Here is a 23144-nt window from a genome sequence, read left to right as displayed (position 1 = left end):
ATGCCCCACCTGCAGCAATCCCAAATCCAGGCTCTGAATAGATCTGAAGATCATTGGGACTAGGGGGGGGTGGGGAGCACAGGGGAGTGAGCTGGAGAGCCAATTACAGGCCATGATGGATATCTTTGTAGGTTCTGTGCTGAAAAGAAGGAGTGAGGCTGTCTTACAAGTTCACAAAGTGAACAGGCCTGGGGCTTCTGGTGAGAAGCACTCTGCTGCTCCTGTTTTTCCGGAGGCAGCTAGAGATGGGGCATTTTCCAAGAGGCAGAGTAGAAAACCCAGCCCTGCTGGGGTTCCGTTTCTACTCTGTCTTCTGTTAGTTACCCGCTGCAGCCATGTGGGAAGCTTTCCCTACACAAAGCCAGAGGAACAGGCAGGTGTCTCTGCCCTGACTCTCTCAGGCCTGTGATCTAGAATAATGGCTGCCCTGAGCCTTGGCTTATTCCTCTGGAATATGAATCCAGTGCTCCCTGTGCAGAGCTTAATGCAGATTTGGGCATGCAGTAGGCACTCAATAAGTGGAAATATGATTTTTCTAATTAGATAGCTGTTACTACCTCAAGTAAAGAATGCAGCCTGGGATATGGGTGGCAACTAGGTTTGGAGAAATCTGTCCCCCAAGTCCTGTGTCCATAGCTGGACACTACTGGACATCATCCATGGGCCATTGGTGCTGAAGCTGCTTTGTAGATCTCATGATAGGCCGGTGGTCACATATTAGTACCTCAATGTTTCCCAGTGTCTACTGGGTATCTCTGGTCTTCCCTCCTGGGCCAGAAGGAGAAGCAGAGGAAGGCTGATTCTTCTCATTTTGCCTCTCCTCACTGATACCTTGCCCATCCGCTGAGCCCGAAGTCTGGCAGCATGATTCAATAGGGAAGCATCTATTCTGACTCTAGGCTTGAAAACAGCCATGTGGGGCCCTAAGAAGGGTGAGGATTATGCTTGGGGATACTGCGTCCCACCACCACGTTCCTACCAATCAATTTCTGGCACAATGGACCATGTTCACCTGCCATCCAGCTGGTACCTGGCCTGCCAAGAGGCAGAGATATCCGAGTGGCCTTTGCCTTTAAATGGGGGACCAGGATGTTGCTTTGAATGTCGGTAGACCCTAGTTCTAAGCAGGAGCTGATGGAAGCTGTGACCCTCTCCCCAGGCAAAGAGCTGATGTTGAAAACAGACGTGGCTCACTGCTTCCGGGCCTCCAGCAGGTGTGGACCCCAGATTAACAACCCCACTGCCACTAGTCAAGTTCTCTGCACCCCAGGGCATGGAGCCATGCTTGCCCAAGCTCTAGCACTAACGGAACCATTTCCAAACTGCCCTCTGCTCTGCTCTACTGTAAGGGAAGTGAGTGTGGACCTGAGCAGAGGGACTCGGTCTCCTTTCTCTGTGCACCCGGCACCCAGCCTGGTGCCTACCACCAAAGAAGGCTAAATGGCTGTCCGTGACACCCTGGGACATGTCCACCGCATCCCCATCCCACAGGGAGCCCTCTCAACAGTTGAGTATCCACATGGCAGACAACTGAGAGCCAGCACAGGGACAGCTGATGGCAGTGATGAGGCAGGAGGACAGGGAGGAGCCGGAAGGCTTCCTGGAGGAGATATTTGGGTTTGGCTATCGAGGCAAGAGACAGGAACATGTGTAACATGGCACAGGATACTGCTTCTTGCAAAACTCCGGACACAGAACGGGGTGAGAAGTTAAACCCCAGGGGTAAATGAGAGACTGTATTCCTCCGTCTGTTGCCCAGCCAGCCCTATGACTCTGGGCCTTTGCTTCTCTGGACTTGAGAACTCTAGGAAGAAAGAGCACCAGGAAGAGAGAACTCCATCATTAGACTAACCAGGCCTGCTGCATTGGTTTCTAGAAAGTTCTTCTAGGGTGGCAGGAGAGATGGAAATATGGGGAGAGACTAAGGGGCAGATGGCTGCAAATCTCTAGATGTGGAGGGTCTGGGTTCAAATCCCAGATCTGCCATTCTCCAGCTGTGGGACTCTGAGCATGTTAACCTCTCTGCCTGTTTCCTTGTTTCCATGGTGGAGCTAATGATAACAGCGACCTTCTAGGCTTGTAGTGAGGATAACATCAAGTAGCTCCGAAGACATTAGACAGTCCAGTCTCACTGAATGACACAAACCAAGTACCTAGTGTCTAGGTACCCAGCAGTGATGGCTTTCGTTGTTCTTGGCGTTATGGAAGAAGTAGTCACATTCTCCCTACGGGGTGATGTATGATTCTTTGGATGCATAGCTAGTATTCTGTGGTGCCCCCATGTGTGTGTTCCTGAAAGCAATTAGCCCATTCTGCAGACATGTGGAGGCCACCACTACCACTCAGATGGGTGCAATATCACACCCAGAGCACCCCCTGGTGGGCCAGGCATAAGTATGAGTGACTGGGCCCTCTAACACTCTCTCCCTGCTGTCTCCGGTTCAGCATCTGCCCTGCTGTGTGGGAACTTGTGATTTAAGGCATGCTTAGCACCCTCAGCCCCAGTCTCTAAGTCAGAAACCACATGGTCTGGAGACTCACACTGACCATTCAGACACCCCCCCCCCCTTGCCACCACTCATCTCCTATGGCTACCAGAGAGCTGGTGCAGGAAACTGCTCTGGCCCTGCATACAGCACTCTCCACTCATCCAGCTAAATGTAGGCAGAGAGCTCTCTGAGTGACAGGTGGGGTCTGAGACCTCCAACAGTGTGACTCTGCCTACAGCACCACTTTCTGCACCAAGGGGTGCGGGCTCAGCTCCTGTGGCCAGCAGTGCTGGGTTGTCCACCCAGAGCCCTGACTTTAGAGACATGCCATGGGGCCAGTGCACCCTCCATCCCTCCATACTCAGTTCCTTTCTGTGTCCACTGCTGGCAAATACCCTCCCGTGTTCGCCTGCTGATCCTTCTTGCTCCACGCTCTTCCAGCCTGGGATGGTAGCGTTTCAGTCCTATGTAGCTTTCTCTTCAATGGAAACTCAGAGAGTTCAGTGAAGCTCCTGGTGCCTGATCTGTGGCTAGGGGTGACAGCAGCACCTGGTGGCCATTTGCTATCACCATACTGAATGCTTTTAAGAGCCACACACATGGCTCTGGACATGTAAAGGAGTTAAGGGAGCAGATTAGACCCCAGAGAATATATGTACTCTCTGAGGAGATAGATAGTTGGGGGGGACCAATGTTGGGGGCCCAGGCCTGCACTGTTTCCTAGGGTGTCCCCAGACCTGGTACAGTGCACAGAGGCTTAAGCAGTATCCACAAAGAGAAGGGGTGAGGGAGAGGCAAGCATGCTATGCCCCTCCCTGCAAGGGATGGAGCTGGGATGTGGATAAAGGACATGGAATACTTTGTATCACTTATAAGACAGGTAGCTCTGATTCCTCATGCCCAGCGTGGCCCTGAGCTACCTGAGGCTCTGTGGCCCTCACCCTTCCCTCCCTGGCCCCACAGGAAGGGTGCCTGGGATAGGTCCCTGATGGATGTTTAACACTGAGTGTCTCTTGGTAAGGAGAATGAGGGAGACAAAGGGACCGGGCCAGCACTGTGAACTTGACACCATGCTGCTGTTGTAAAGGGGAGCCTGTGGTTAATTTTAGATGACTCCCAAGCCAGCCTACACCATGAGGCAAGGGACAAAGGATGAGGAGCAATTCGTGGGAGATGGAGTGTGCCTTGTGCATAGAACTGGGATGGAAAATGGCCCTTGTGTTTTAGAGCCAGAACATCAGTGGATCTGCCAGAAGGGGTGGGACAGTGAGTGGAGCCTTCTGTCTTTCTATTCTCATGGGCTGTGTCTCCCTGTAGGACACGGGGCCCCTGTGGGGTCAGTTGGGAAACCAAGTCAGCCAGAGATGTAGCAGAGTCCCAGGCAAGGTGAGACAGAGTATTCTGGGATGAAGATTCCACATGGGGACACCTCCACAGACTGGAGACAGGTGGCAAGGCCTCCCTGCTCCCTGGAGGTCTTTCTAGAAGGATTGCTGCTCCTTTGTAAGGATCTTAACCCTGTATGGTATGAGGCTCAGAAGAGAAGGACTCACAGATAGGCCTAAAGCTAAGAAATTTAGCTGGGTGGTAGTGGTGGTGCATGTCTTTAATCCCAGCACTCGGGAGGCAGAGCCAGGTGGATCTCTGTGAGTTCAAGGACAGCCTGGTCTACAGAGCAAGATCCAGGCACCAAAACTACACAGAGAAACCCTGTCTCAAAAAAACAAAACAAAAAAGGCAGAAAAAAAAAGAAGAAGAAATTTAGCCACCCTGTCACCAGGGCAAGAGGAAAAGATGGAGGTCAGTCCCCATCTCAAGCCTCCTGCTAAGGGGGCTTGAGACCTTTGTGAATTTGGTTTTCTTCTATGAAATACTGTTTGTGTCCCCTTCCCTCTGCCTCTGGGAGACAGCAACATTTTTAGAACTTTTCTTTAAAAATCATTTTTTGGGGCTGGGAGTATGACTCAGGTGGTAGAGTGCTCGCTCACCTGACTAGCACAAGGCCTGAGTTGTGTCCCCAGCCCCACATAAACCAGGTGTGGTGGTGCACACCTATATAATCCTGCACTCTGTAGGTGGAGACAAGAGAATCAGAAGTTCAAAGTCATCCTTGGCTACATAGGAAGTTCAAGGCCAGCCCTGGACTACATGAGACAATGTCTCAATGAAAAAGCAATAGAATCTCCTTGTATGATTAATTAGTTGCTATTGACGGGCAATCATCTCACATGTCATGTAGGCGTCTGCCATAGAGGGGATTTCCTGTCTGCACACAGACACGTCAGCCCCAGGCATGGCTGGCTCCAGGGCTTCCAGTGCTGTCTGGATAGCTGTCCATGCCTTCTGTTCTGCTTAACTTCTGCTGTCCTTGTGTTGGCTTTACTTCAGAGTGCCTACTGGGGACCCCAGAAGACTCAGGCCAAGACCTTCCTCTTACCAGTCTCCCCAGAAGCAAAAGGCATCATTTTCCTCATAACTACACCCCTTTATATTCGAGAAGAGATTCTTGCTGGGCCACCTGTAGACACATGACCACTCTCAAACTGATCAAATCTGTCTCTCCAAGACCAATAGAGGTCAGAGAGAGACTAGAACAGAACCACAGATGCCCCTAGGCCAGCTGCACACATGACCAGGGCGAGGAAACAGACACTTTGCTTCTGAGAAGTGCTCAGCCTGCATAGGAAGAAGATGTGGAGGCAGCTAAGGTCCCAAAACACCAGTTACACCCCAACTCAGCCCCTTTATAATCACACCCAGAGAACCAGGGAAACACAAAAGTGGCCAGCGTGTTCCAGCCTGTGACAAGTGTCACAGCAGTGAGGGAGGCAGCGGGGTCCTGTCCAGCTGTGGGTCACTGGTGCAGTAATCTACTTCTCTGGGCTTCACTGTCCTCGTCTGTAACATTGAATGAGACTGTGTAGCTTTCACGGCATTGTAGGAAGTAAAGTGATTTGAGCCAGACACAAGGTGGCTGTGACCTCAGCGTTAGGCTGCTGTCATTCTTCTCTGGCAATGACCATGTGACTTAAGGGGACATGTTGGGCTTGAATTAGTGGTGAGGGACTAGTACCCAATCCTGGCAGATCAGTGAGCTTGCACAGCACATAGGAGTCTGTGGGTTAAAAAAAAAAAAAAAATGCCTGCTATTTGCTTTGGAGTGCAGACACACCCTCCCTGAAACACCCCCGAGAAAGTCCTTTCAAATCGAGTTGATCAGGAGCAGCTCTCTAGAGTGGCACCCACACAGCATCTGAGTCATCAATAGGATAAAGCCAGGAGCCCATCAGTGCATGCTGAGGATTGTCCTGGGGACATTGCTTTACAGGCTGGAAGGGACAGGGGAGAGCAGGGAGAAGTCCAAGAAAGGGCCACCCTGCAGTTGACCAGAAGGCTCTGGGGTGATCTCAGCAGGATGGGTGGTCTTGACAGCCATTCAGCAATGCTCTGCACAGCTGGGCTTGCAGCACAGTCAGAGAGGGAGTATTTTCAGGAGGGGGCTTTGCTTTAGGCAGACTCACTGAGGGGAAATGCTAAAGCCGAAAGCTGCTGGGCAGCTGTCACTGACTGTGGCCAGATGTGTCCAGGTCAAATGCTTTCAGCACAGGCTCCAAGCAGCCTCAACAGAAAATGGAAGTGTGGAGAGGAAGGGTCACCTTATTCTCATAACAAAGCCATCATCGCTTTACAGAACAGATAAGCACTAAACAGTAAGCACCTACTGTGTGCTCAAAAAAGAGGATGGATGAGAAGAACGTTGCCTTTGAGTCTTATTATATGTTGCATATTTACTATGTGCAGGCTTGGGCCACACCTCCTCTTCTGTAAAGAGATCTGAGATAGCTTCCAAATGTTCCCTAAGGCACAGAACAATAATTGTGTCACATGACAGCACCTGGGATTCTGAAGACCAGACAGATTTCATGGACACTTACTTCTGGTCCAAGGTCAGGGTAACTGAGCCAGAAACTAGAGTAAGAGTCTGTAGCCAGTCTGTAAGCCACAGGCAGCCAGGGCTTCAGTCCGGCCGATGGGAAGGATGCAGGGGAGGTAGAATCCCTCCCAGACATCCTTCCCCCAACTTTCTTTCTGTTTTTTGAGCTGAGGATCGAACCCAGGGCCTTGTGCTTTCTAGGCAAGCGCTCTACCACTGAGCTAAATCCCCAACCCAACCCCCAACTTTCTAAAGATCCCGAAGAAAGCTGCACGTGGGCTGTAAGCTAAGCTTGCCCCATCACTCTCTAGGAGCAGTTCTCTCTCCAGCAGGGAACTGACCACAGCTGTAACACCATGACTAGTTAAAGCACGCTTACCTGCAAGGTGCCAACAACCTTCATGGATTTGTGTCCCACTCTCTTTCCATCAGCCTTGGGAACCAGGAACTGTTTCCTCCCAGCTGACAGAATAGGAAACCGAGGCTTGGAGCCTCTCCATTAACATGCATCTCTGATGCTACCAGGCTTCTGAATGTGACAGACATGAATGATTGCAATGAGGAGGACTGTGCTGGAGGTCAGAGATGCACCGATGCTGCCCAGGGAGGGTCAGAATCAGGAGAGGCTCCTTCTGAGCTAGGCTCAAAGGATAGAAGGCATTGACTGCCCAACCATAGGAAGAAAGTATGATCTCAGTGAAGCATAGCAAGAACCTGGGGTAAGGACCAGGGTGAGTGTGAGACACAAGAAGTCCCTAGAGAAGCCCTAAAAGAGCAGGCGTCTCCAGCCACGGCTTGTATATGGCTTTGTAAAGTCTGAGTTTAATTTATGTGGTGGTAAATCTCAATTGTCAACTTGGTAAGATCCAGAAGCACCAAGGAGACAAACTTCTGGGCATGCTCATGGGAGGTTACATTGTTTAATATGTGTGTATATAATTTAATAAATATATAATATATGTAATAAACAAGATATATATTAATTAAGATATATTTATTAAGAAAGACATGCCCACTGTGGGTGGCACCATTCCCTGGGCTGGGATCCTGGACTGTATAAAAGGAGAAAGTGAGCTGAGCATAAGCTTTCATTACTGTCTGCTTCTTGACTGGTTACAATGTAGCCAATTTTTCCTACTATAACTCCTCGTTCCCCTCCATGATGGCCTGCATCCTCCTCAAACTATAAGCCAACAAACCCTTCCTCCCTTAAGTTGCTTTTGTCAGGGTATTTTGTTGCAGCAAAGAACTAGCAGCTAAAGCAATTGGTTTGTTTGTACTGTGTTCAGACCATCACCTGGAGGGCACTCCTTAGGTCTGCCCTGCCTGCGTGAGTGTGAAGAGGGTGGAGGCCTCCGCAAGCCCATCTGCAGGGGCTGGAGGAGCCAAAGAAATGAGAATTCAGGGAAGTGGTTCTCATCCCAGGTTCTCTAGTGCTCCAGGGCTCCCCAGAAGTACCCAGAAAACAGGAGGATAGCAAGTTTCTTGGACTCTGGGCTTCCCATTCCACCCAAGTTCCTGCATCCTTATCCATCTTGTGTAGTGATATTTATAAGAGTGAAATCTTATAAAATGTATTTCTAATAGTTCTAGAGGCTAATAGTCAGGGTCAGGGCCCCACATCTGGAGAGGCTCAATGTTCTGGGGAATGAGAGCTGGAAAAGGGACAGAGAGAGGAGGAAAGGGCCCAGCTCATCCTTTTCTCAGAACCCTACCCTGCACTCACTAGCCCACACCCATGGTTACTAACCCTGTCTGCTGCAGCTAGCCAGAATTACCACAATTCTCTTGCTCTATTCGTGATGGCAGAACTCAGGTGACCTTTCAAAGGTGACTTTTCAAAGGTCACTGATGTGTGGAATGATGGGTTTCCAACATGGCACACATTGAGAATTTAAAACAGCATGGCCCTGCCCTAGATGGTAGTGAGTCAGCAGATGGGTGTCCCCTGGCAAGAGTTCTTTGGTTCCTAAAAGTCCAAGGGTCTGAGCCCTAATTTTCAATTACTTCCTCCCCCTGGGTCTCAGTTTCCCATCTGTCAAATGGACTAAGGGACAAGAAATATTGCTTAGTGTTTGGGCAGGTTCCAATATCAGTGGTATTTCAGCTCTAAGACCAGCCTGGGTCCCATGGGGCCAGGTGTGGCTCAGGACAGCCGAAACTGTCTCTCTCTCCAGGCACCTGTCACCTGAGAAGCCTAAGGAGAGCAGATGAGTTACCCACACAGGCCCCTTGCCTCTCAGTGGTTACCTTACCCCACTTAATGCAGTCCTGGCCCCTGCCATGGTTTCAGACAGTTATTTATAGCCCATGGAAATGAGCACCCCAGGCCTGTGGTTCTCTGGTACCCAGATGACATTCACCTCTGTCTCAAAAAGAGCCCCCTACAAATCCCTGTGGTCTACCCAGGTAGTCCCAAAAGGTTTGATGGGCAGAAGACCTGTCCCTTCCTTGATACTGCTTTGGACACTCTCCATAGGGTTAAGAGGCAAGAGCTGGCATTTCCGGATGGAGCATCCAGGAGGACTGCATGGAAGAGGCAGTATCTAAACAATTGCAGTGGAGAAAGGTGCTCCAGCATGGACAGAGTCGTGGGTTTGCCTGAGGCTTGGGACAGGAAAGAGAAGTTGCCATCATTCTGACTAAGCAAGCAAGCAAGGTGTTCCATGTGGCCTGGGAGCCTGACAGAGCTTCACTGTCTCATTGAATCCTCACAGTAACCCTGAACAATTAAGTGAAAGCATCCCATTTTTATAAAGAAGGAAACTGAGGCACAAGGAAGTTAAATCACCTACCTGGGGTCACACAGATGATGTACAGAGATGAATGGAGATTCAAGATAGGCTGGAAACTCCAGGGCCAAGGCTAAAAGCCAGAAGAGGGGCAAGATGGCTCAGCAGTAAAGGCTCTTGCTGCCAAGCCTGATGGCCTGAGCTCAATTCCTGGGACCCAAATGGTAGAAGAGAGAGCTGACTCCCACAAGGCGTCCTCTGATCTCCATACCTATGCTGCGGCACACATGTTTTCATACACACACATATGTACACACAAAAAAATTAAGTAAAATACACTTTAAATGTTTTAGTAAGAATAGGAAGAGATATAGATGTTGAAACAAAAAGCTTGGGCTGAAAAGAGAATGAGGCAATCCCAAGCTCACTGGGCATCTGACAGAAATCCAAAGGAGAGCCAGGGCACCCCCAGGGTCTCAGCTCTTCCCTGTGTGATGTCAGGAGCAGGGGATGACAGGTGGCTCTTAAATGCCAACATAAAGACTGCAGTGAAGTCCCTTTCTGCTCCTCCACAAAGCTATTTGGAACATTCTGGAAAACAGTTGTCATAGAGAACATAAAACAACAAAGATGAGCCTTGCAAAATAGCATTTTAAAAGAGGGGAGAGGCTAAGGGCTGGGGAGATGGCTCAGTTGGTTGAGTGCTTGTTTGGATCCCGGGCACACGCGTACAAAGCTGTCTGTGAGCAGGATGATTGTCGTCACCAAAACACCAGAGAGGTGGGGACAGGAGAGTCCCTGGGGCTGGCTGGCTAGTCCAGCTGACTCGGTGAAAGACCCGGATTCAGATATAAGGCAGCCCGTGATATAGGAAGGCTCACATCAACCTCTGGTTTACAGACACACACACAGAGAGACTGACAGAGAGAGAGAGAGAGAGAGAGAGAGAGAGCGAGAGAGAGATGGGGTTTTCCTTGTGCATGCCGACTCCATGCAAATAGGTGAAAGAGGAAAAAGCTGAAAGAAGCATCTAGAAGGTGCCTGGTGTTGGGGAAATGCTCTTCCTTCTCTTGGTCGTGTCACTTCAAGAGCACTGTCAGCCATGGTTGCAGGTTGTGAGCCACAGAAGGAACCTGATGGCATTAAATGACAGGGGTGGAGTGGCTGTCGGGTCCTAGAATAGGAGCAAACTGGGAACCCAGGCTGAATATTCCAGAAGGTTTGAAACTGAGATGTGTACCGTTCAGCGGCAGGTCTGACAGAACAAGTGTCTTTTGGAGAGTTCAGAGGTTGGGGGAGGAGTTTAGGGGCGGTCAAGTCCTCAAATCATGGAGGATCCTGAGCAGAGCTGTTGTGGGAAGTGTGTAGCACCCAGCTCTCCACAGCAGGAGACTCTTGTGCAGTGTGGGTCACTTCCTGTGGTATAAATACTACCACTGCTTTACTATAGGGACAATAGTGAACAAGGAGCTGCAAAGGGTGGGCAGCATTGTGCCCTCACCACACAGACCCCTGCAGGACAGAGACCTAGGGAGGCATGCTCAAAGAAGTAAGAAGTGATGACTTTGGGGTATCCATGTCTTTAAAGTTTTTTTGTTTTTTTTTTTTTTTTTTTTGAATGGATGTTTTCCCTGCGTGGATGCTTGTGCACCATGTATTGCAGTGCCCATGGAGGCCAGAAGGGGGCGCCAGATTCCCAGGAACTGGAATTTCAGACAGTTCTAAGTCACCCTGTAGGGGCTGGGAACCCAGGCCCTCTGGAAGGGCAGCCTGCGCTCTTGACCACTGAACCATCTCCAGTGTCTCAGTCGCCTTTCAAAGGGCAGTTTGTACAGTTATGAGCTTCTATCACAGAATTCCAGCGACAGCTTAACAAGTTATGAGCCACCAAAGGCAGTAAAGAGCCTCTTTGTTCACACGCTCACCCTCAGGCCAGGAAGCTGGTGTATCTTGACTGACAGGAGTCCTGTGTCCTGAAGGAAAGAGAACCTCATCCAAGCCAAACTTAGCGTTGTTTTGTTTGCTTGCTCATCCTTTCTTTAAGATGTATTTTCCCAGTTGCATTTTTTCTTTCCTTCTATTTTTGGCTTTCAACTTCACCTTCCACTTCCTTCTCTCCCTCCGCCCTCCTTTCTTCCTCTCCCCTCCCTTCCTGCCCCTTTCTCTCTTCCTTTTCACTCTAACTCACGATTGCACAAACTCCCAGGGAATTTTAAAGGATCCAAGACTCAGAAGGGCAAGTAGAAGGACGAGTCGGAGAGGGACAGGTCTCTGAGCAGCCATGCCAGACCCCAGCCAGCCCTCATCTTCTCCAGGGGTCCCCCGCAGCACCTGCCCCTGCCTGGATGTCTTCTCCTGGAGACCCCCTAGAGAACAGACACCCAAAGGTGACAAGCATCCTGGAGCAGACCCCATGAGGACAGATGAGGCGAAGGGACACTGGAGGCTCTTCAGTGGCTGGAGACTGGAATAGTTGTTCTCCAGACTTTCTTCTCTCTCAACACGGGCAGGTGGCCATGCTGGGCCCAGTTCTTCATGACATATCAAGAGCCCACTGATACACCAGAGGAAGGATTCCACCTGCAAACATCTGCTGCCCCTTACTTGAGACCATGTGGTAGACAGAAGGCAGCCACCCCTCAATAGGAAGGGAGCCTGTCGGGAGAAGGCACTGCCCATCCTTCAGGAACAACTGAGTAGACACTGGCCTCTTACCAGCAGCTCATACCTGTAGGGGGGTGCCACCCCTCGCCCCCTTTTGGTAGATGAGGAAACTGAGGCCCAGAGAGATTGGCTGACTTGTCCAAGTCACAAGGTTGTGGAAAGAAAATCTAGGCCTGGATAAGTGAGAAATCATAGCCTTGATCCTCTGTCGTGGGAGATGAGGGACATCTACAAGACTCTGCCAACCTTGGTGGTGTGAGAATCTGGCTCAGCAACCTGAGACCTTTCACTTTCTCCTAAACACGCTGGAGTTCGGGGCCAGATATGAGTGGGTGGGCAGGGCTGGCATACATATGGTCTGCCAACGAGCCTGGGGTGCCACTTATCCTGTGCCACACCCATTGCTTCTGGATGCTGATGGTGCACGTGGCTGTTTTCAGGACCCTGTGTCTACTTCTTGGGTCTGCCAGTCACTCTATGAGCCCAGTAATCCTGTAGCCTTTGAACATCACAGAGGCTCTGGAGAGTAAGCTCTTTAACCTCCTATAGTAGAGAAAAGAAGTGGATTCTCTGGGAGTAACTGCCCAGGGACAGTGGGTAATCCTAAGCTTTTCTTTGGGTGCCCAGCCCTTGCTAGTCCCCTGGTTTTTCCTTACCATCCTTTTTTCTGGGAGCACCTGGAGAGTGTACAGTGTCCAAAAAGAGGCCTCTTGATGCTGGATCCAAGAGGTATCCAGTATTGTGACCTGTGTGCTGGGTGTGGCCTGGGGCAGAAAAGAAATGTCCCTGCAAAGGTACGCTGCTGAGCACCATGCATGGTTCTGATGTCCCCAAACTTCTTCTCAGACCATGAGGGCCTGAGGGTCTGTCTTCCTTCCCCTAGAGAGGGGCAGCTTGAGCATCTCTTGAGCAGAGACACAGACCTGGGTGTGAGGACTCACACCTCTTGAAGGCAAGGGTGAGTTCATTCCCTCTGAAAGAAAGCAGGTGTGTGTGTGTGTGTGTGTGTGTGTGTGTGTGTGTGTCTGTCTGTCTGTGTGTCTGTCTGTCTGTGTATCTGTGTCTGTGTGTGTCTGTGTGTTTGTGTGTGTGTCTCTGTGTCTGTGTCTGTGTGTCTGTGTCTGTGTGTCTGTGTGTGTCTGTGTCTGTGTCTGTGTGTCTGTGTCTGTGTGTGTCTGTGTCTGTGTCTGTGTGTGTGTGTCTGTGTCTGTGTGTGTGTCTGTGTCTGTGTGTGTCTGTGTCTGTGTGTGTCTGTGTCTGTGTTGAGGGCTCCCTTCTACCCCACCCTGAGAACACCCACAGCCCACCGTCTCCACCCCACAGCCTCCTTGCTCACATCCACAAGGGGTCTCCCTATCCCTGATGAGGAAAGTTCTGTCTCTTTGATCCCACTGACCCTCAAGTCCTAAGGGAGATCCCCAAGCCTGGGGCCCTCTGAGCTGGCAGAAATGCACCCCCAACTGCCCCTTGTTAGCCTTGGGCCACAGAGGGAGGCTGAGTGAGATCTGGGCTTGGCTTTGGTAGGAGGCAGAAGGCTTCCTCTTGAAGCAGGGAGGCAGGAACTTTAATTACCCAGGTAGAGGACTGAGCAAGGGAGTGGGTATGGATCTGCAGGGCCAGGCTGCAAATCTGTCTCTCTCATGTTCCTACTCTGGGTCTGATGGCTGTTTTATCCTGAACGTGGAGCTTCTCTCTTGTTCCACACACACCCAGGCTTGTCCAAAGCAAGCTAACGAGCACCATGAGAGCAGCCAGGCTTCGGGTCACTAATGAAGAACATACAGCTGTTTGGGGCTTGATAGAGGTCTCAGCTGGGTGGAGCTAGACAGCCTGAGGGAGGGAAGACCTTTACTCCATCGTTCTGTGTCATCAGCATCTCACTGATAAGGTACTGTGTGCCAGGTCACACCCTAACAAGTGACAGAAGTCAGGGACCTGAGCCCGCTGGCTCCAACTCCGCTCACTCAGCTCTCCAGTTCATAGGGCTCTTCATGGCTGCTGGGAAAACATGCCACCTCAGTCCTGAACTTTCCACCTTGTCCCTGAACTTCCCAGCCATGGCGGCCTTCTGTCCACATGCTTTCCAGTCATGAAAGGTGTAATGATGCAATGAGTGTCTGAGAAAGAGCCGCCCTAGTAGACGCTGGGCCCATCATCCCGGGGCCTAAGGGCATTGGCCTGGCTCCTCTGTGGAAAGAAACAAACACAGGATGCAACCAAGGGAGCTGACGCCCATGGACATCTATTAAGCGCCAGGTGTTCAGAGGCTGACTTGGGTGCCAAAGATATTGGCCCTGGTATGCGTGTCTACCGATGAGGTTTAGTCCCCCAAAACTTTGAAAACTCATCCACGTGTTTCTTGAGAACCTATTGTGTGCTAATCACAGCTCCAGACCCAGAGATATAAACAGTAATTAACAAAATCGTCCATGTTTCTGTGTTCACGGGACTTGCGTGTGAGCATGGGTGACAGAGAAAGGCCAAGGAACAGAGCGGTGTGGGAGTTTTGCCCGGGTTCTAGAGGCTGTAGAGGCTGTGAGCAAGAAGCTGCATCGGGAAAGAGCAGAGCGGGATGTCTGAGCCCTGGGAAAGGAAGGCTAGGAGCTAGAGGATGGACAGGAGGGGACGGACAAAGGCTGAGAGGTAGGGTCCAGAGGATGTGACCAGAGGGCAGTGGACAGGGAGGGAGTGGAGGCTGTGGAGGGTCAGTCCTCTAAAATGTGGGACATTTCAGGGAGTAGGGCAGCTGCATACTCTTGCTTATTTTGGGCCCAAAAATTATTTGGGCTAAGCCCTCAGTCACACGGGGAAGGAAGAGCTGGGGCATAAGGACAGTGGCTTAGCCAGTGAGGCTGCAGCAGGGCCACTGTTTTAACAGAGACCTGAGCTAAGCTGCTCACACCGCCTACCCACTGCTGTCTGCCCCGCTTGAGGATGTCCCTGGGTCTTGGCCTCCAGCATCATGCTCTAAACCTGAGCGTCTCAGTGTCTCTTCTGTCATTTTGTCTTCGTGGATGGGCCCCGGGCTGAACAGAACCTGGCAGAATGTGATTTGAGGATTCGTTCAGAACATCATGTCCCCCATACAATTGCAAGTAGCTACATTCTTGGTTGCTAGGCAGCCAGGTGCAACCCAGTGCAGGGGGTTGGATATAGGGGATGACTCACCCTAAGCACCCCACCCTTCTCTGCCTATGTGCCTCAAGATACAACCCCTCCCAGAGAGGCAGGAGAAACTCTGGGGGCAAAATGGATGCAAGTCAAAAAGGCAAACAGTTCAAATCAAACAGAACAGCTTCTGCCCCAGAGGAAAACTGAGCCAAGGGTCTCCTTCAAAAATAATAGGAAAAGCTTTCATGGCCATCATGATGGCCCATGTCTTTGGTCAGGCACCCAACACTGTTCCCAGCAGGTTCACATATGTGATGGGTGCATCTTTGCCTCATAGTAGCCCTGTGGGAGTGGTACTGTTCAAATCCCACTTTATAGATGTGAAAAACAAGGCACCATGGAGGTAACATGCCCAGCCTGTGCACAACAGAGTCAGGCATTGTAGCCCTGAGCCCAGCATCAGGACCAATGGACATAACGCAAGTCTGAGGAATGGGCTGAGTGAAGAGAAATAAAGACCCCTCAGGGTTCTCCTCAAAACTGGAACTTGATTAATTGATTCACATCTTACTAGCAAAGAGCTGAGGTTGGTGGAAAGGGTCCAGGGACCAGCAGACCTTATATGGACTGTAACAGGTACCATGAACTAAAGAGAAGGAAGCTGAAAATGGGGGGGTGGAGGTGGGTGTCAGGGGGAGGAATCAGACCCAGACTTGGAAAAGTAGAGAGAAGGTAAGAAGAAATCAAGAACAACTCACCACCAACTCACCATTTGAGACTTAGCGCCTCTAAGCAGCTGGGTGTGATGGGTCTCTGTGCCCCTCAGAGCCAGGACACACCTAACACTCTGGATGCGGCAGCTATGAAAGGTTTACTTGAATGTGTGAGCAAAGAAGAACGGAAAGGGGAGGGAGGGAGTGGGAGAAAGGAAAGAGTGGGGAAGAGGAAGTGTCGTGGTCCCTTGGGGCAGTGAGCCCAGACTACATGGTGAATCAGAAGTGGGGCAGGAGGAAGGATCCTCACTGAGTGGCCGTTGCAGAGAAAAACAAGAGAGAAAGGTTTAGAGTCTGAATTTGAGTGTGACCTCAAGAGCAAAGGAAGGTCGAATCCACAAACACCAAGGAGGCTGATTTACATGGTCAACCAGAGGAGAACAGATGTGCAAGGAACAATGAGTTTGGTTGGCAGACATGTCTGAAACCACATTAAAAGGCACTCCTTTCATGCACTATGTGATTCTGTCCCAGGTACTGAAAAGAACATGAAAACAGACAGATTGAAAGACATTTCCAGCCCTTCCTTTCTTAACCCCCAGCAGTGACAGACATCACTAATCAATCCCAGTGTCAAGCCCCAACACAGCATCTGAGAAGACTGAGAAGGCAGGCCAATATTAGGGAGACTGCTTCTCCTACCCTGGGATCTAGATCCTGCCAATCTCTTGGAAGAGCCCGTGATCTAGGCCTCCTTGCAGCTAGAACCCCAAGCCCTATCTCTCAACCCAACAGGACAGACTCTGTCCCTTATCTGCCAAAAGAGGCCACCTCACATCCAACAGGAATATCACCAAGATGTAACAACCAGGGGCCTGTGGGCCATTCAGGGCCCTGGTGTTCTAAATCTAGAAGCACCTGTTCTGGTGCTTCAAGAAAGGCAAGCAGTGGACCTGAGTGCAGGCAGAGGCACCTATTGCCACATCACACCAGCTACTAAACTACACGAAAAGACTGTGGCCGGTTCCTGGTAGAGGCCTTGAGTTTTGGCATTTGTGAGGAGGCAGACTTAGTAGTGGTGGTGGGCCCAGCTCCACCCCATGCTGTTTCCCTTCAGCCACTGTGGCTCCTGTATTTGCATAGCCCAGGGCTTCACAGAGCCCCTGTGCTGAGCCTCACCCCAGTCCCACAAGGAAGGGAAGTTAATGGATTTCTGCCACACTGGACTGCAGACCTGGGCACCCAAAGTGAAGAGGGCAGTCCTGGGCTGTGGTGAGGGCAACAGAAGGACCTTTCAGGGTCCATTGGGGAAATGCAATGGGCATTTTGGTTGCTAACAGAATCCCCATGATGCCCAATGAAGCATCACCAGGAATGGCATGCCTTGTAAATGCTGACCCATGCCCAAGAGATTCCAACAGCTGGCAATGCAGAGTATTGAGACCATGGAGAACCTGACAGCTGCCTGAGCCTGTTCAGCTCCCTCTCTGTGAGGGCACTACTAGTTACCAAATGTCACTCTGTGGAGCACTGGGTGCCCCACACCACCTCACACAGCCCTAGCCTTGCTCTCTGGAGCCTGCAGAACCTCCTCACTTTATGTCCTGAGAGGCCCAGAGAGGGTGAATGACTGTCCCTCACACCACACAGCTGGAAAGCAGAAAGGCCAGTCATTGGATGCTGTGACATGCCACTCAAAGGCCTGATGACAAAAAAGGATGCTGTGTTCTACCTGTGCCTGACCCAGCTGCTCCCATAAGATTTCACCCAGCGTGTAGTCACAGCAGTACCTCACCAGGCTTCCAAGTGAGTGCAGAAAACCAAGGGAGATGGTCCCCAGTGCTTCTGCTCACAGGCATGTGACCCCTTACAACAAAGAACACAGTCACAACTAGGTGAGTGGGTGAGTGAAGAGGGCATCACAGGGGAGACATTGCCCTGCAAGGACATTCTGCACACTCTTTGTCAGTACCCCGGGCTCAGCTTTACACACAAGGAAACCAATATCCACATTACTGGAACTTGTTGAGGTTCATACACCTAGAAGTTGGCAGAACTCAGGTTCTAACTCAGGCCCCTCCAGAGCCTTAGCAGTAATGAAAGGGGACATGCAAGGTTCAAAGCCCTCAAAGTTGCCTCTTAAAGCAGCCACATTGCAGATCTGGGGTGTGGCTCAGTTGGTAGAGTATTTGCCTGGAGTACACAAAGTCCTGAGTGCAATCCTCAGCACCAGATAAACAGGGTGTGGGGGTGCACACTTGTACCCCCAGCACTTCAGAAGTGGAGGCAGGAGGATCAGAAGTTTAAGGGCATCCTCAGCTATTTATCAAGTTCAAGGCTAGCCTGGGCTACATGAGACCCTGTCTCAAGAAAAACAAAACGAAACAACAAAGGTGGTGGTGTGCTGCTTTGAGCAATGCAGGCTGTCCATCATCCAGGCACATCAGTGATTTGCCTTCATGACTCATATCTATCTCTCTCGTTTTTGAAGTAGAGTCTTGCTATCTAGTTCATCCTGTACTTGAACTCACTATGTAGCCCAGGCTGGCCCAAAACTCACTTGGCAATTCTCCTGCTTTGGCCTGCCGAGTGCTGGAATTTGCAGTTGTTTGTCATCATTCCCATCTGCTTTCCCCCTTCTTCCAGGCCTCAGTTTCTTCATTCAGAATGTGGAATAATCCCCATTCATTCGCAGCCTCCTCCATGAAGTTTTATCCATCCAGAAAGGTCTAAATTAGTGTTCATGGGTAAGGGGCATGATCCCAGAGATTAGAGACTGGACTTTAAAACCAGGCCGACCCAGGTGAAACCCAAAGGAGTGTGTCTTTACAAATCCATGCCTCAGTTTCTCCATCCATAAAGCAGTTCACAAAATGAGGTCACAGGGAAGTCATGAGCAGAAAATGGTGCAGGGCCCACATGGGGTAAACAGTGGCACACTGTGACCACTGTCCCAGTGTGCAGTACACGCCTCTGCCTGCCTGGCCCACAGGCTCCCTGTGATACTATGGCCCTGGGAGGCCCCTCAGGAGACTAGGGACAGACCCGGCTTCTACACCACTCTCCACAAGAACTCACTCTCAGCTGGCTGCGCTGAGTCGCCTTCACATCTGGCTCCCTGCATCTCCCACTCATTCCCCTAAGGCCCTCAGAATTCATTCATTGTGAGAGAGCACCCATTTCTACAGCATGTCCCCCAGCCTAGTCCTCAAGAGGCCATTTGTAAGAACAGAAAGGACTCGGTGTTCTGAAGTTTTCCCAAGAGTAACGTCAGGATAGAAAGTCACAGGCATCCGGGTTAAGGCTCAGGCTGCCGATGTGCATGTTCTCACCAAGCCTGCCCCTGGCCTCCATGAGACCCTAAGAGTGTGCCTGGAGGCTTTCCTACCCCAACTGTCATCAAGAATGCCAAGCCACTGAGATTGAGCTTGGGCAGAGGGGGAATGACCAGAGGAGAGCCTGAGTGCCCCCCCAAACTCCACTCCCTTTCACAAACACCCCTGTCTTAGAGAAAATGTCACTCTGGAGTCAAGCATTGCCCCAAACCTCTGCTCTTCCTAGGCAGGTGTGTCTAGGATAGGCCATGTGCTTACTAAGCATCTACTGTAGTTCAGAACAATATATGCCATACATATACTGTCTCTGACCTCACAGAGCTGACACTTAGCAAGGGAGCCAAGTATAAGGAAAAAAAAATTTTTTTTGTTTTTTTTGTTTTTTTGGTTTTTCAAGATAAGGTTTCTCTGTGTGGCCCTGGCTGTCCTGGAACTCACTCTGTAGACCAGGCTGTCCTCAAACTCATAGAGATCTGCCTGTCTCTTCTTCTGAGTGCTGGGATTAAAGGTGTGTGCCACCACTGCCCAGCTGAAACTTGTGTTATTAATGATGTAGATGGAAGGGATTCTTGGGGACTGGAAGAGCATTACAAATGGAGTCTGCCCTCACCAAAAGAAGCTCAGCAGAGGAAACAGCATGTTCATAGGTCCTGAAGCAAGAGGGGACTGTGTTGATGCCTCAAGAAGGAGGCTGGTGTCACTGGAATATAATGGTGGACATGGGACAGTGAGGCAGCAGAGGATGGCGGGGACCAGGGCTTGGGGCTTGTGACTTTTAGCTGTATGTGATAGGAGCCACTAGAGTATAGTAGATAAGAATTTAACACAAAGGAGCTGGAGAGATGGCTCAGAGGTTAAGAGCACTGCCTGCTCTTCCAGAGGTCCTGAGTTCAATTCCCAGCAACCACATGATGACTCACAACCATCTGTAATGAGATCTGGTGCCCTCTTCTGGCCTGCAGTCATACATGCTGTATACATAATAAATAAATCTTAAAAAAAAAAAAAAAAAGAATTTAACAGGAACACAATGCACTTTACACTCCGAAAACACAGACTGAGGGAGAGAACAGAGAGACCAGGTAGTGAAGCTATCCAGGGCAGCAATGGTGGTGACTGACTGTGGGAATCAGGCAGGAAAAGTCTGGCCAGAGATGACTTTTTCTTTGGGTTGTTTTGCTAGGTATGTACAACAGGGTTAAGAGACAGAAGGGGGCCTGGTGTATCCTAGCATAATGGTGGCACACACTTCTAATCCCACACTCTAATCTGAGAGTTCAAGGTCAGCCTAGTCTACACAGTGAAACCCCACCCCCTACACACACCCCTCAAAAAATAAAAAAGAGGTGGGAACGGACCTGAAGGATCACTGTAGACAAATAGGAAGGGGAAGGGAGATGGCGGGCCTGTCTGTTGAGCAGCTACTGTGTGTCTGGCTTGTCAGGCCTTGTTTTCATCTTTGTGACCAGGCTATGAACTCAGAACCATCCTGCCTGGGTGAAGCTAAAATAATCCATTCAGGGACACACAGTTCACAGATGGAGGTGAAGGTATTAACCCAGGAATATTTATCTCCAGGTCCATTTCCTCTAAAAATTATATAGGAAAAAAACTTCCTTTTCTTCAGTGTTGATTTTGAAAAAGAAATTAAAGTTTGAATTGTTCCGATAAAACACATTCTCCTGATGAAAATTCACATATTTCAGTCAGAGCCGACTACCACAACCGGTCCCATTGCCTCTTCCAAGAGTGAGTACCACCTTTGTGAGTTTGGGTCAGACCCTTGCACACCTCTCACCACAGAGTTGCTTGTGTGCACGTCCGTAGAAATGGAGCGTCCTGTTTTCCACAAACGGAGTTGAACGGCACATGTTGTTCCGAAGCTTGCTCTCGCTCACCAGTTCTCCTTCTAGGCTAGTGAACATAAACTGAGCTCATTTGTTCAGAACTGCTGTGTAGTATATTGTGGGCTAGATGAGCTACGGTTTATTTAGCCCACTCAGGTTCCAAAGACAGAAACTCATTTTTCTATAAATGTAGCTTTTAAAAAAGAGCTTGTAGGGTTTTTTTCCCCCTCAAAATATAAGGCTTTTTATTTATGCTAATGGAAGAACCCACAGCACACTGACAGCACAAATATTTAGCAACACCCAGCCTGGTGACTGTGTTTTCCAAATCCCATTCAGGTGCCTTGGAGCCAGTGCTTGTCCACAGCCAAGGCTCTGTGTGGAACATGAGGCTGTCTCCAGAACAGCAGGAGAGAGGCAGAGTTCTTGCCTTGGACACTGGGTCCGGTCGAAGGCAGCTAGCGGACATGGGAAGAGCAGTCACGGAGCCTCTGCGGTCTGGGCTTCAGCTACGTGTCATGGCTGTGAAGAGGCTGCCATGCTGCTGATTCTGTGTGGTTAGCATCAGAGCTCAAAGGGAGGAAAGGGTGTCTGTCCTGTGCAGGTTCTAGACACCCGTGGTGTTCCTAAAGCCAACCACACTTCACTCTTTCTTCTCTCCAACACGTAGAGCTGGGTTGTCCTTAGGCCCTGTTTTTAGGGAATGGAGGCTCTGAGAGAGGCACCCACCTGCCTACTGTCCAATGAGCAGGGCGCCCCCTCCTGGGGCAGTGGGGAGGCGCAGCTTGCAATGCTTTTGTGTTGAAGCACTTTCTGTGGAGGTCGTAGGAGCAGTGAACACAGCTTTGGGGGGGTCTCTGTTTTTCCATGGGACTGGAACAAGACACCAAGAGGCAGGCTGAACGAAGTGTCGTCTATGGGGTTGACAGAGTACGGAATGGCCCAGAGAGGGGAGGCCACCTGCCTGAGGGCACAGGGCCAGGAGAAGTTCAGGCAGCTTATCCCATTTCACCGTTTCAGCCAATTGCTGCAAGTCCCTGGTAGTAGTTTCCTGGGAGCTGCCCATTGGGCTAACCTCTGACGAGGGACAGAGCCCACAGACTCCCCCACAGCCACACCACAGGGCTGTCAATGTCCACCCTGAGCCAGATGGTGGTGGTGCACACCTTTAATCCCAGCACTCGGGAGGCAGAGGCAGACGGAGCCTGGTCTACAGAGTGAGATCCAGGACGGGCGCCAAAACTACACAGAGAAACCCTGTCTCGAGAAAAAACAAAAATCCCACCCTGCCCGCCATCCCAGCTGTTAGCGCTGTTGTTTCCACTGAATCACCTCCAAGGTATAACAGGGTCCCGGCCCAACCACACCATTTAGTACATGTGCAGGCACCCCCAGTCCCCTGCTCATGCTGGGTCCCACAGCTGTCATCTGAAGCCTCTTGGACATGGTCTACTTTGAACCACTTTATTCTATTGAATGTAAGTCACAGGGCCCTGAAGTTACCTGCATGGTTTCAATTCCCCAGACACCTGGGGGCTGGAGGCCCAGGCTGCTGTGGACCCATCACTGGGGGCAGGCACTGTGGGCTCTATGAAGAAGCTTCCTCAGCCTGCCCCTGACCACAACAGGCTAGAGAGAGCCGGGTGGCTGCTGGGCTTGTCTCACTGGTCTTTGCCATAGCAGGACCCTATATCTCAGTGTGCAGGTCTATACAGCATGGCCCAGGAGCTTGACTGTGTACAAAGCTCTGTTGGGGCTGGGGTTCGGGAATCCTCAAGCACAGTGATCCAGAAGGCCACCACCCCTGCCCCACCCAGAGAGTGCAAAATCTACTCGGGGTCATATGGCAAGGAAAGATAGGTCTCAGCCAAGTCCCCAAACCAGGTTGAGGGGTGCTGATACTCTGGTGGGGTTCTGACACCTAAGACAGGTACACACAGCCTGAAGTATCCAGGGCTGGGGTATGGCTCCATAGTAAATCATTTTTTCACAATACATACAAGGTGCTGGGTCCCATCTCTAGTATGGCAAGAAAACAATTGCCCAACATTCCAGGCACAGGACAGCAGAAGAGGTGGTGGCCGTGGAGACATGGCAGTCAGTGGCAGCAGTGAGTGTGTGGTTGTTGTGATAGTAGTGGTCATGGTAATATGGCAGTGTATAGCCCCCATTTGCTACTCACGTGGCTTTGGACAGCTCACATTGGCCACTAGGGGCTGATCTCAGCCCACAGGGATACGAATTTGGCACAGAAACATCTCCAATGGGGAGATCTTGTGTCAGATTTCAGCCTTCTGATTTACGAAAGCTTGGAAGATT

At 50.6% G+C, this 23144-nt stretch overlaps 1 protein-coding gene across 11 annotated transcripts in view; it reads left to right on the top strand.

Moving 5' to 3' along the window:
• The window catches only part of Atp2b2 (ATPase plasma membrane Ca2+ transporting 2), a 319903-nt gene that overhangs the window by 209885 nt on the left and 86874 nt on the right, over positions 1-23144 (top strand). The window lies entirely within an intron of this gene.

This window comes from Onychomys torridus, chromosome 3 (assembly GCF_903995425.1).
Source record: "Onychomys torridus chromosome 3, mOncTor1.1, whole genome shotgun sequence".
Taxonomy (NCBI): domain Eukaryota; kingdom Metazoa; phylum Chordata; class Mammalia; order Rodentia; family Cricetidae; genus Onychomys; species Onychomys torridus.
This window is presented reverse-complemented; position numbering and strand designations above follow the sequence as displayed.